Source organism: Triturus cristatus, chromosome 2_1, assembly GCF_964204655.1.
Source record: "Triturus cristatus chromosome 2_1, aTriCri1.1, whole genome shotgun sequence".
NCBI lineage: Eukaryota > Metazoa > Chordata > Amphibia > Caudata > Salamandridae > Triturus > Triturus cristatus.
This window is the reverse complement of record NC_140581.1, coordinates 794870375-794882404: the sequence shown is the minus strand read 5'-3', so window position 1 is coordinate 794882404 and position 12030 is coordinate 794870375. Positions and strand designations below refer to the sequence as shown.

Here is a 12030-nt window from a genome sequence, read left to right as displayed (position 1 = left end):
ACTGCAAGTTTAGCGCAGAAAAGAGTTCATCTAGTAGTCGTAATAAAGGCGGCCATTTTGAAATTTCGCCTGTAGAACCTTGAATGGGTGTTGGTGTCATGAACACTAGATTTTGAAATGTATAACTTAAAATATTAACTTTATGTGCGACTAAGAAGTACACTGAGTAATAGCAGTATGCATTTCAAGCCCTACATACTGCTGAAAAGTTAGCGATTTGATTGCTTAGTTTGACAAGCACACAAGCACCTTATTAACTACTTACGGCTTTTGCGTCACGGTTACATTTTTCTTTCACATTTTCTATTATCTTTTTCGCAAGTCTAGCCCTCAGTATCTCTCTGAAAAGGCACTGCAGAAATGTTCTTATGCTAGACACGCTGTGATGCTTGTCCTCTTTTCATCTCTGAAACTAAGCTACGGAACCGGAAGCGTTTGTTTCCTGACGTGAGGTCAGGCGAGAGTGCACCTGGAGAGGGGTCGGAATATGGTAATTTGCACCCTTTGAAACCGGTGTCGTGCACCCATATATTGGTAAGATTACGATATATCGTGATGTGTGTTGCTTTACGTTTACTTATTATGCAGTTTTAAATAGCGCGGACATTACCCGAAGGTGTTAGAATGATACAAAACGCCAATAACGTTCAAGCATATTGTAATCAATTTCGCTAGCAATAAAAATAGGATGACAAGATGTGAACAAGTAGGAAGCTAAACGGGATATTGTACACTGTCAGCGGATAAGCAGCAATACAAGACAGTACACAAAGGTGGTCAACTGCGTGCGCAGACGCCGGAAACCGCTTTTTGGTGATTGTTGGAACTGTGAATCGCTTATCTCGTTTTTGTGGCATAATTTTCCTTCCCATATACATCGTATTAGTTATAACTCAGGCGGATATTGAGTTTATCTAGTGCAATCATTATTCATATTGTGTTTGAGCTTTTAATCCATTTATACCTCATGCTCGCTTTTGATAAACAATTTTTGAAAACGAACATGTCTCCTATCCAAATGGAATTGCATATTTTTAAGCCGTGCCCTGAAACCACGTCTTGACAAATGACAGGATCTAAGCCTCCATCCACTGATCTGACAATATGTCTGCATTTCGAAACCGGCTTAATGAAGAACTAATGATCAAAGTACATACTCCCAAGACCAGTCCCCTGCATAGTATATATACATTAATCCATTCCGGGCTGTTAATCTGCAGGTGGCATGCTTTGCATCTCAATAGAATAGCATGCATTGTTCAGTACCCCTACTGTTCTTCAGGTTCATGCTCCAAGCCACTGATCGGCACCTCTTTTACAGTTCATTAAGGGCTGAAAGAGTGAGAGTTGATTTCTTTTGAGAGAATTATAAGTAGTAGGAAACTAAAGTGCAGGACAGTGGGACGCATTGTCTGTGCTAGCTATGGGGAAGGGGCGGGGACTGTGATTGCAGGGCAAACGTGTAAATTGCGGGATGGTTGGCCATCCTATTCAGTGCAGAATTTCAGTCTTCTATAACCTGGTAGCCAGATCCTAAATATTTAAGAGAAAGGGTGTTGATTAAGATGCAAGGAGTAGGAAGAGGACAAGAGAAGTTGAGGGGCTCAGGATCAAGAGCAGTCCTCAGCCAAGATAGAAGTGTTAAGCAGAAACAGGGTGAGCAAAGCTGAAAAGAAGAAATTAATTGAAATACCTCCAAAGAGAAGGGCTTTCAGTTTATTCATTAAGATGAACAGAAGGGTAGTGGTACGTAACTCAGGATGTAAAGAGTTCCAGATTATGGTAGTAGCTCTCCCTGAAAAAAATTGAACCTTCTTGAAGGTTGTTAGTTCTTGAAGTAGCGTTTCAGTGCATTGTGACAGCTTGCCCTCACAAGGTTTTATGAGCTTGACCTCCAGGTATCGTCAGGTGGATGTTGTTCTGCACATAGTGTTGTCTTCATTTGGAAGCAAGCAGAGCATTTGACATAGCAGTGAGATATGGTCATCCCTTTTGATGCCAAAGACAAATCATGCTGCGGCATGCAGTACTGATTTTAGTGGACCAAGATGCATTTTGGGAAGACCGATCAAAAGGATGTTGCTCTACTCGATCCTTGGCAGCACCAGTGTGATTGAACTAGAGTTTTGAGATCCTGTGTTTGAACGAAAAAACGAAACCTTTGAGCAGACAAGATTGGTCGATAAGGAGGCAGGAGATATGTGAATCCATGATGCGGAGCACTCAATGACTTGGAGATGTACTGTTTCTCTGCTGAAACCTTCACTGACGCCAGACTGGTGTTCTGTAAGAGGGTATTTTGTGGGATCTGTAGTACACAGCTTTCAATAACTTTTGCTAGACATGTAAGCTTGGATTTGGGGTGAAAGTGGTTGAGATAACCTGTGTCAGTGGAAGGATTTTTGAGAAGTGTAGTGAATTGGCCACTTTCGAGGCCCTTAGGGAGTATTCCCTGCTTAAGGCAGTGATTCACTAGTCTTGTTCAGTAAGGAAACAGGTGGTGAGCAAGGTCTTTGGCAATGTTCCCAGCTATCTGATCCATGCCGTTGTTTGATGGTTTGGTTTTCAAAATGATTTTCAGTAACTCATCCTCCAAGATGAAGTCAAAATGTTGCCAAGCGTTCTTTGACTTGCAGGTTGTGGTCAGGTTGAGTTGGGGTTGGGGCTAGGAAGCTCTGCCCGAATGTTTATCTTGGTGCGTTCGCAGAAGCTCAAGGTGCAGTTAGCCCATTGTGAGTTTTGAGATCTCAAGTTGGAAGACAAAGAGACTAAGTCAGTAGCCGTAGCACTACAAAAGTTCAAAGCTATTCAATTAGGTAATTTTTGCACCCCAAGTTGAAGGAGTGGGGCCATTTGTTAATTGCCGTGCTTGGGCTATGACCAAAGCAACTAAGCTGATTGTGGGAACAATGGTTTTAAAAGGGGTCTACAAATGGAGCAGCCAGCGGCCCAAGCAGTCGCTATTCCTATGCCTGGAACCCCTAGAGGCCTAAACTCTGTGAATCTTACTAGGAGCATCCTGATAGGTGATGTCCCAAGGGAAAATAACGAGTTAATACTGACTGTGGAAGCGCACTCTAATGCGGAAATGAGCCAGAGGGCAATAAATATATTTTATGGGAGTCATTTGAGCAAGGCTCGGGCCAAGAGGCAGTGGAGAAAATCTTGTTAAATGCCCCTTGCCCCTATTGCAATCTGGTTAAAAATGCTGTTGAACGGAAGGTAAGCAATTGATGCTCATTTGCGGCGAGAGACCAGGAGTTAAGACAAGGTTTGACGATTTTGGGGCAGGTGGGTGCACCGGCAGTCAGAGAAAGCATTGCTCTTTCGTGAATCAACTAAGTGATGCGTACATCCTTGTACAACCTAGAAAGAGAAGGCAGTGGGAGGAAACTAGACATGCCTCTATGCTTTCAGGTATTGTGGAATCTTTGGGGCACAAATCTGTTGTCAAGCCTATGTACAGTACATGATGACGAGATACAAGGCAGAGCCAAAGAGAGGGCTAAAGCAAGGAAACTCTCTTTCCCATACTTAATTGATCTATCATCGTCTCTGGAGGAGAGCATTTTGTTACTTGAAGACATGCAGACAGCATCTCCCGAAATAAGATTTTGATATTTCCTGATTCTCTACAGTTTGTAAAATAAGACGTAAAACATGAGTCTAATTCCTGCCTCTTTAGATCAAAGACCATAAACTGAAAAAACAAAAGGAAGAAGAAACAATATTTTAGTAACACCTCTAAAGAACAAAACTCAAGCAGAATAATGTTAGCCCAGTCTTTCTTGCTGCTACCTTGTATAATAAAGTTACATTATAATGGCCCATTCAGGAAGAAATACAAATTACTCTTTCACTCTCTTTTTACTTTCTTTGAATGGCATTTAGTTTGTGGCTGTGCAGGTGTTTATCAGTGTTTATATGTTTACACTGGTGAGGGCTATATCCCTTTCAGGTTTTTTTTTCCTCATAATTTTTACTGGCATTTTCGATAACCGCATTACATCTGTATCTGTGAGCGTCGCTTACAGCAATTACCATTTACATACAACTTCGGTTCCCACATGCTCCTTTCAGTATAACATATACAACATATATCTGTAATTAACTTTCCCCTCCCCTCTACCCCACGTTCCTGTTCCTGGTCAGTCGGCATCAAATTACATGATCACATACACAGTTCAGAAGTATATCTATTTGCTAAAACCCACTCATGTCCTAGGCAAGTTTCCGCATTTATTCTCTGCTTGGGGAGGCATCCCCATCCAGGGCCTCCTGGGATGCAGGCGCTTGTCCTCCCTCTGTATCTGCCAACATAGAGGCTCATGCTAGCAGCTCCTCCTCAGCTTTATCATCCATCCTAACAGATTTTATTCTTACCGATTCAGCAGTCGCCCATTCGTACACATTTCTTATCCAATCCGTATACCTTGGAGGCCAGGGCTGTAACCATGCTACGACCACCCGCTTTCAAGCCAGGACCAGTCCCAGATTGACGAATCGTCAGATAAGTTTCTTGTTCTTTGGCACGCGCAATACTCCCAGTAGTGCCTGCCTAATATCTCTGGGAATACTCCAGCTTGTAACCTCCTGTAGACATGCAAGTACTCTCTCCCAAAAGGTAAGCAGCAACGAACATGACCATACCATATGGTGGAAAACCGCGCCCTGTTGTTGCATCTGGGACATTCATCCCTACGGAAGGGTAGATTATATGTAGCATGTTTTGGGTGAGGTATACATTATGTACTAGGTTATATTGGAGGAGCTGAATCGTGTATTTGGACTAATCCTCTGCACCACCTCCTGTACCTTTCTCCAGTCACTCTCCGTCAGGGGTTCATCTAGTAGCATACCCCACTTTTGCTAGATTCTTAGTCTCTCCTGGTAAATCATCTCTCAGTGCTCTATAGAGATGGGAGACTAGTCGCCTCCCCCGTACAGCATGACTTTCAGAGTGTTAGTAGTAGGGGTTTCCTCCGGGCGCCCCGGCCAAAGTTCACGTGCAACACTAGAAATGTTCCCATATTTCAAGAATTGGCCTGGTCCTAGGTCGAAGGTTTCCTGTGCCTCTTCCAAAGTCACAAACCTTCCGTCTACATAAAGGTCCCCCAGCATCTGGCAGCCGCCATCCCTCCAACGGCGAACTGACATGGAGTCTGTGATACTGGCGAATGGGTGCATTGCCCACAGGGGTATATCAGGAGCAAACGGTGCATGCTGCAACACCCGTCTCACCACGTTCTCCCACACTACTGCTACATGTCGTACAACATATTCTTCAGGGACTCCACCCTGCAACATCAACAATTCCGTCAGCATGCAGTTGCCATAAGTTCCCGCCAACAGGCACTTCTCCCAGTTTTCCTCGTTATCCAACCAGTGAACCGCATGCTGTAACTGAGAGGCCACGTAGTAAAATTCTAAGTGGGGCACCTCCAGCCCACCCTTTTTCCACGTCCTCTGCAACGTTGCCAACCTCACCCTTCTGCGCTTCCTCCCCCACAAGAGGTCTACCAATAGACTCTCTAGCTTGTGGAAGTGCGATCACTGTATTATATAGAATGAGTGCTGCAACAAATACACACAGAGAGGCAGAACAATCATTTCAATAACCGCGCAGCGCCCCATGAGCAACAGCCGTAGATCAGTCCAAAAGCAAATCGACCCCCACAATCCTCCCACCACCCGGCCAATATTAAGTTCAAGATAGGCAGCAGCTGTGTTCGCCAAGCGGATGCCCAAGTATTGTGTCCCTTCCTCCACCCACGGCAGTTCAATATGCGGTCACTCCCCTGTTGGGACCGCGGCCAATCTGCCGATAGGGACCACCCTGGATTTCCTGGTTTAGGTTTTTTTAATCAGTTAATATAGGTTTAAACCTAAAACAGGATAGCCTACTCACGTACTTAGCTGTGCTAGGTGAGACCTTAGGGGCTAAGGTAATCACATATGTTAGTGACACCCATCTTTTTCTCCAGTGGAAAGGGTGAAGAGCTCGCTGGTGAAGTCATCAAAAATTGCCCCTCTAATGTGTTTCACTGGCTATCCATCAGTCAATTCAAAAGAAATCCTGATAAAACTGAGATTGCGTTTTTTGGCCCTTCATCGCCAGATCTATGGAAGACCTTTTGGCCGAAGGATGCCCCCCTCCCACAACAAGGTACTGTAAAGAACGTAGGAATTAAATTGCCCTTTCTTTGCAACCAAAAATCCAGGTACTGGCTGGTTCATGTTTTGGGCTGTAACACATTCTAAAAAAATTCCTTCCCTTACTGTCTGACGAAGCTTAGAGAATGGTGATCCAAGCATTGATAACTTTCAGATTGGATCACAGAAACACATTATACTTGGGTCTCTCAGAGTATCTTCTTGTCAGACTCAAGTGGTGTAGAATTCGGTGGATCGCATCCTCCCCAGTCTTCCCCCGAGAACACATATGTCTTTGCTGTTTGAAGGCACTTCATTGGCTTCCTGTTAAAAAAAAAAAAAGGATCCTTTTAAAATCATTGTTCCGAAAGCCCCGCATGCTGCTGGAGCAGGTTATCTGCGAGAGAGGATACATGATTATGTCCCTTCTAGAAACCTACGTTCCTCCTCCGAGCAATTGGCTAGAGTTCATAAAATTTGTCGGGCCAGAACTGGCGGCAGGTCCTTTTCTTACCTCGGGCCGTTCGCAAGGAATAAACTCCCTCTGTAGCTACGCATCACAACGGAACTTTTCACCTTTAAGAATTTTTTTTAAACATGGCCCTTTCAACAAGTTAACAAGACGATCGGTGTTGTGCAGGTAGCCTTGATTTCAGCACCTGGACACTCTTTGGAGTAGCTGTGCGCTATATAATTCTCATATCAGCATCATTCCAATTTCCCCACACCACTGCAATCTATCCAACTCCTATCCACTCTAATCTACCCAACTCCACCACAGTCTACGGCACTCCACCACAGTCTACGGCACTCCAGTCTGCCACAATCTACCCCATTCTAGTCTTCCACAATCAATCCTACTCCACTCTACCACTCTCCACCCTACCCAAATCTTCCCCACTCCAATCTACCATGCTCCATTCAAATCTTCCACACTCCAGTCTAACCAACTCCACGTCAATCCACCCCACCCCAATCAAACCCTCCCCAATCTACTCTAGCCCAGTCTACCCCATCTACTCGGATCCACTCTACTCCAGTCTACCCCACTCCACCCCACCGCAATGTACCCCACCCCAATCTAACCCACTCCACTCTTCCCCACTCCAAGCATCCCTTTTCAGTCGGCCCCACTCCAATCTACCGTACTCAATTCTAATCTACCCTACTCCATTCCAATCTACCCTACTCCATTCCAATCGACCCTACTCTAATCCACCCAATCTACTCCACCACACTACATGCTAGTCTACCTAACTCCACTTTTCCCCAATCCATCTCGCTCCACTCCACTCTCAACTCCAACATATCCAACACCACTCCAATCTCAACTCCACTCCAACATATCCAACACCACTCCAATATACCGGACCGCACCCCACTCTACCTTAATCTACCACACTCCATTCCACTTTACCCCACTCGACTTCACTCAATCTGCCACATTCCACCCACAACTTCCCACTCATGTCTTATCTAACCCACTCCAACCCAAACTATCCCACTCCTATCTATCCTATACCACTCCACCACAAACTATCCTACTCCAATCTACTCTGCCCTAACCCAGTCTATCCCACTCCAATCTACCCCAAGCGACTCTATCCAGCTACTCTCCAATCTACTCCACTCTAATCTTCCCCACTTCACTCCAATCTATCCTACCCTAATCCACCCAGTCTATTCCACTCCCATCTGCCCCAATACACTCTACTCTAATCTACACCACTCCACTCAAATTTACTCCTATCTACCCACTCCACTCTACCCCAATTCACTGCACTCCATTCGTCTACCACCATATATCCTACTCCACACAAATCTACCCAACTCCAAACTACACCACCTCAAACTACACCACTCCAGTCCAGTCTACCCCAGGCCACTTCACTCTGCTTGCACTTCACCCCAATCTACCCTAATTCAATCTACCGCACTCCCCCAATCTACCCCACACCACTTTACCCGAATCTACCGCACTACAAAATATCCCAGTCTACCCCCACTCCATTCTACCCTACTATAATCCACTCAGTCTACCCTATTTCACTCTGCGCAACTCCACTCTATCTACCCCAAATATATCCCACTCCACTCTACCCCATTCAAATCTATCCCACTTCACTCTACCCCATTCAAATCTATCCCACTTCAATCCACCCCACTCAATTCTACCCCACTCCACTCTACAGTCTACACCACTCCACTAACATTTAGCCATACTGAACAGCAGCCACACTGGTGTACATAATGGCTACAACACATTGTCAAAGCCAGTAGCTTTCATAGGTGAGACCTACTGGCTTTGCCAATGCTTGTTTGCAGTATGGCTAGCTGTGGATTTTGGGCCGTAGTTCAGCCGGCACCTAGGGAAACCTAGCAAACCTGCACATTGTTTAAAACTAGACACCTGAGGGAATCCAGGGTGGGTGACTTGCATGGCTCACTAGGATTTCTTACCAGGAAACCCTTGCAAACCCCAAACTTTGACTAAAAAAAAGCATATTCTCACAATCTTGTGATGGAAGGTTACGGAATCTATATGCAGCAACAAATACCCTACCATCTACCCTTCCCCTCAAGTCTCCTGCTTAAAATAGTACTTCACTTGTGAGGCTAAGCCTAGTGCCCGCGACAGAAACAGATAATAACAAGTGCAATGAATGTCCCTTTACGACGACTCTCACTGACTGTAGTTTGATCCATTCTTGTCACGGGCACTAGCCCAGCCACACAAGTGGGCAGCCTTTTTTATCCGGACTAGGGGCGGAATGCTGGTTGTTGGGAATTTTGGGGATTCCTTCTGATTCTGGAAGAATACCTCACAGAAATGCATGATTGTAGGCAAATGTTGAGGTTTGCAGGGCATTTCGAGTAAGAACACTTTGTGGGATCCACGAGAGGCACACCACCCTGTCGCCCCTGGGTGTCTGTTTTCCAGAAATGCCTGGCTTTGTTAGGTTTCCCTGGTTGACCGCTGAACCTGTGCCCCTAAACCGCAGCTACCCCTTTTGTTGATGTGTCCACATTGCGTCTTCGACCCTGCCCTTTTGCGAGCACTAAGCCTACCCATTCAGGTGAAGTACCATTTTTATCAAGATATGGGTGGGAACTCTTGGTGGCGGGAAATTTGCAGCTCACCTTAGATTCTAGTACTTTGAGTCTCAGAAATTTGAAGAAAAGGTGTGCTTTTAGCCTATGTTTGAGGATTGCAAGGGCTTCTGGGTAAGAAAACATTGTGGGACCCATGCAGGACACACCACCCTGTAGCCCCCCTGGTGTCTAGTTTATAACAAGCATTGGAAACGCAATAGGTCTTGCTTTTGTTGGATTTGGAGCAATTGGCATTGTAAATGGCAATGTGTTTTACTTAAGCAATAGGTCTTGTATTTGTTGGAGCTATTGGCATTGTTAATGTCAATATGTTTTACTTGTGTGTTATGGAGTCTATGTATCTGATGTGTTCTGTAATTATGTGGACTGGATTAGTTAGTTGTGAAATTGTGTGGCGTGGAATTGTTTGGTGTGGAGCGGATTTGTGTATTGGAATTACGTGGCATGATGTGCTGTGGAATTGTGGGGATAGTAATTATGTTGTGTTGTGTGTACTGGAATTATGTGGAGTGTAATTGTGTGGAATGGTATTTTGTGTTGTGGAGTGGTATGTAGTGAAGTTTAATGATGTGGTGAACTGTTGAAGGCTGCCTTCCATGGCACACAAACAACATCTATAAATAATACTTTTAAAATGACATAATCTATGATGTAAACGGCCTAACATTAATGCACTTGGTAAGGATATGCCCTCCCCACCTTAACAAAACAAAGAACTCCATTGTTTGTCTTTTTTGTAGAACTTTGTACAGCATGCTCCTTACTTAGTGAGTTATGTAGCGCTGCTGGAAAGGAAGCTTACTGTATCAGCTCAGCACTTTAAAAATCATCAAGATGCTCAGCCAAGCCATCACATGACCTGTATTCACAAGAACAGTCCGCGTGGAGTGGCAGGCTGCTCCGGGCAGTAGATCTTAGGTCTCTGATCGGTTGGAACAGGGTCAACACTTTTATACCATCGAGTAGTACATAGCTCTGTGGTGTTTTAAATATGAAATATGGGCCCTTTTACTCCATGCTTTGGTTGACTAGATACTGCTTGAGTGACAGCAGACTGGGTGTGATGTGGTTATATATTAAAATGAAAACACAAGGTGAGGATGGATTGAGCGCTAAAATGTTTTATACACTCACCCCCAGGTCTTCACTGGACTAGAAACAGGCATCCTGGGCACGGTTTCGGGGTAACACCCCTCATCAGCCATGCTAGCTTGAATCCAGTGGTAAAGCGAGCAAGGGCCCCACGTCTGGGCATACTGGTCTGGACTGTTCCCCTTAGGCATAGGGTCACCACTTATTTTCATATGGCTGGGTCTGCGCTGGGGTGGCGAAGTGAGCTAAAGAACGCTGATGGATCAATCCAGATATGTGACGGGGTGAGTGTCTGAAAAGTTTTAGTGCTCTGTCCATTAGCTCCTTCTGTTTGCTTTGTTCCCCCTAAGTTGGCCTTGTATTTTGTTTGCATATATTAAAATGGTCTGAGGAAGGCAGTTGCAATTGTCCACACTCTACTCTAGGTTGAAGTTTTGTTAAGAAAGTAATAAAGATGCCACTGCTCTTGTTAAGAGGACAGCAGAGAAGATCAGGGCAGTCTGACTGTGTTGCAGCAGAAAGGACAGGATCGTAGAGACTGAGGGCGGGTGGTAAAGCAATGCCCACCTCATGCTCTGAAAGGATCAGTTATAATCTGGGTAGCAAACCAACCAACCAGAAGCGCTGGGCGTGCTGAATGGCCATAGACTGAATACAGCATGCCTCGGAGAGCAGCGCAAGCGATGCCCAGGTTCGACCTAAAAACAGCTCCCTTTAAAGGTACAGGTTTGCTAAACGGACAATAACCCTGCCTAGAGTCGGTAGCCTAACAGCCTCGCTGACAAAAATGAGCTATGCCATCAGAGACAAAGAAATATATATATCCACAAACAGCCCCTCATTCAAAGAAGCTAGAGGACACAACGGGGAGCTTAGCGGGAGTTCCTTTATTACAGCTTGTGTGGCATGATGCATTTCAGCTTGAATTACCCTTCCTCAGATGCCACCTCCCTTATTTCTATGCCCCCCCCAATGACGGAAGGCCAGCTGGCTCCACCTTGAGTGATTACAGCTGCAGTCTGTTGTCATGGACTGCAGTTCCCAGAATGCCATGTTCCAGTAAATGCGATTGTGGAGCCTGAGTAATGTCCTTCAATGGACGCTGTAATACCAGGTGAGGGTGGGGGGTTTGATAATGTTGCGTAACCCCGTAATTAAAGTCCAGGACTCCCTTTAGTCCCCAACGTTCCGCCCCAACATGCAGAGTCGAGCAGGGCCGTTAAGCAGTGATTCAGTGATCCCTCTTCACCGTGGAGTCACGGACTGCTACTCACAGCGGCCACTTGCCTGGCCTGAACCTGAGGCGGTCCTGCGTTGTCCGATACCTCGGAAGAAACTTGCCACGTTGCCAGAATAACGCAGGACACTTGAGAACGGGTCCTCTGAACGCGCACTGGCAAGCGCGTAAAATATCCACAAACAGCCCCTCATTCAAAGAAGCTAGAGGACATAGCGGGGAGCTTAGCGGGAGTTCCTTTATAACAGCTTGTGTGGTATGATGCATTTCAGCTTGAATTAGCCTTCTTCAGATGCTGCCGCATGACGACCTCCTCCCTTAAATTTCTATGGCCCTCCCAATGACGGAAGGTCAGCTGGCTCCGCCTTGAGTGATTACAGCTGCAGTCTGGTATCATGATTATATATATATATATATATATATATTCATATATA

At 45.3% G+C, this 12030-nt stretch overlaps 1 protein-coding gene across 2 annotated transcripts in view; it reads left to right on the top strand.

The window, feature by feature from the left end:
- The first annotated feature begins 407 nt into the window (after window positions 1-407).
- The window catches only part of LOC146865885 (uncharacterized), a 455435-nt gene continuing 443812 nt past the window's right edge, over window positions 408-12030 (top strand). For both annotated transcript variants that reach the window (XM_085632802.1, XM_085632795.1), the window contains exon 1: window positions 408-534. The gene's annotated coding sequence lies outside the window, so the exon portion shown is untranslated. The remainder of the gene's footprint in view (window positions 535-12030) is intronic.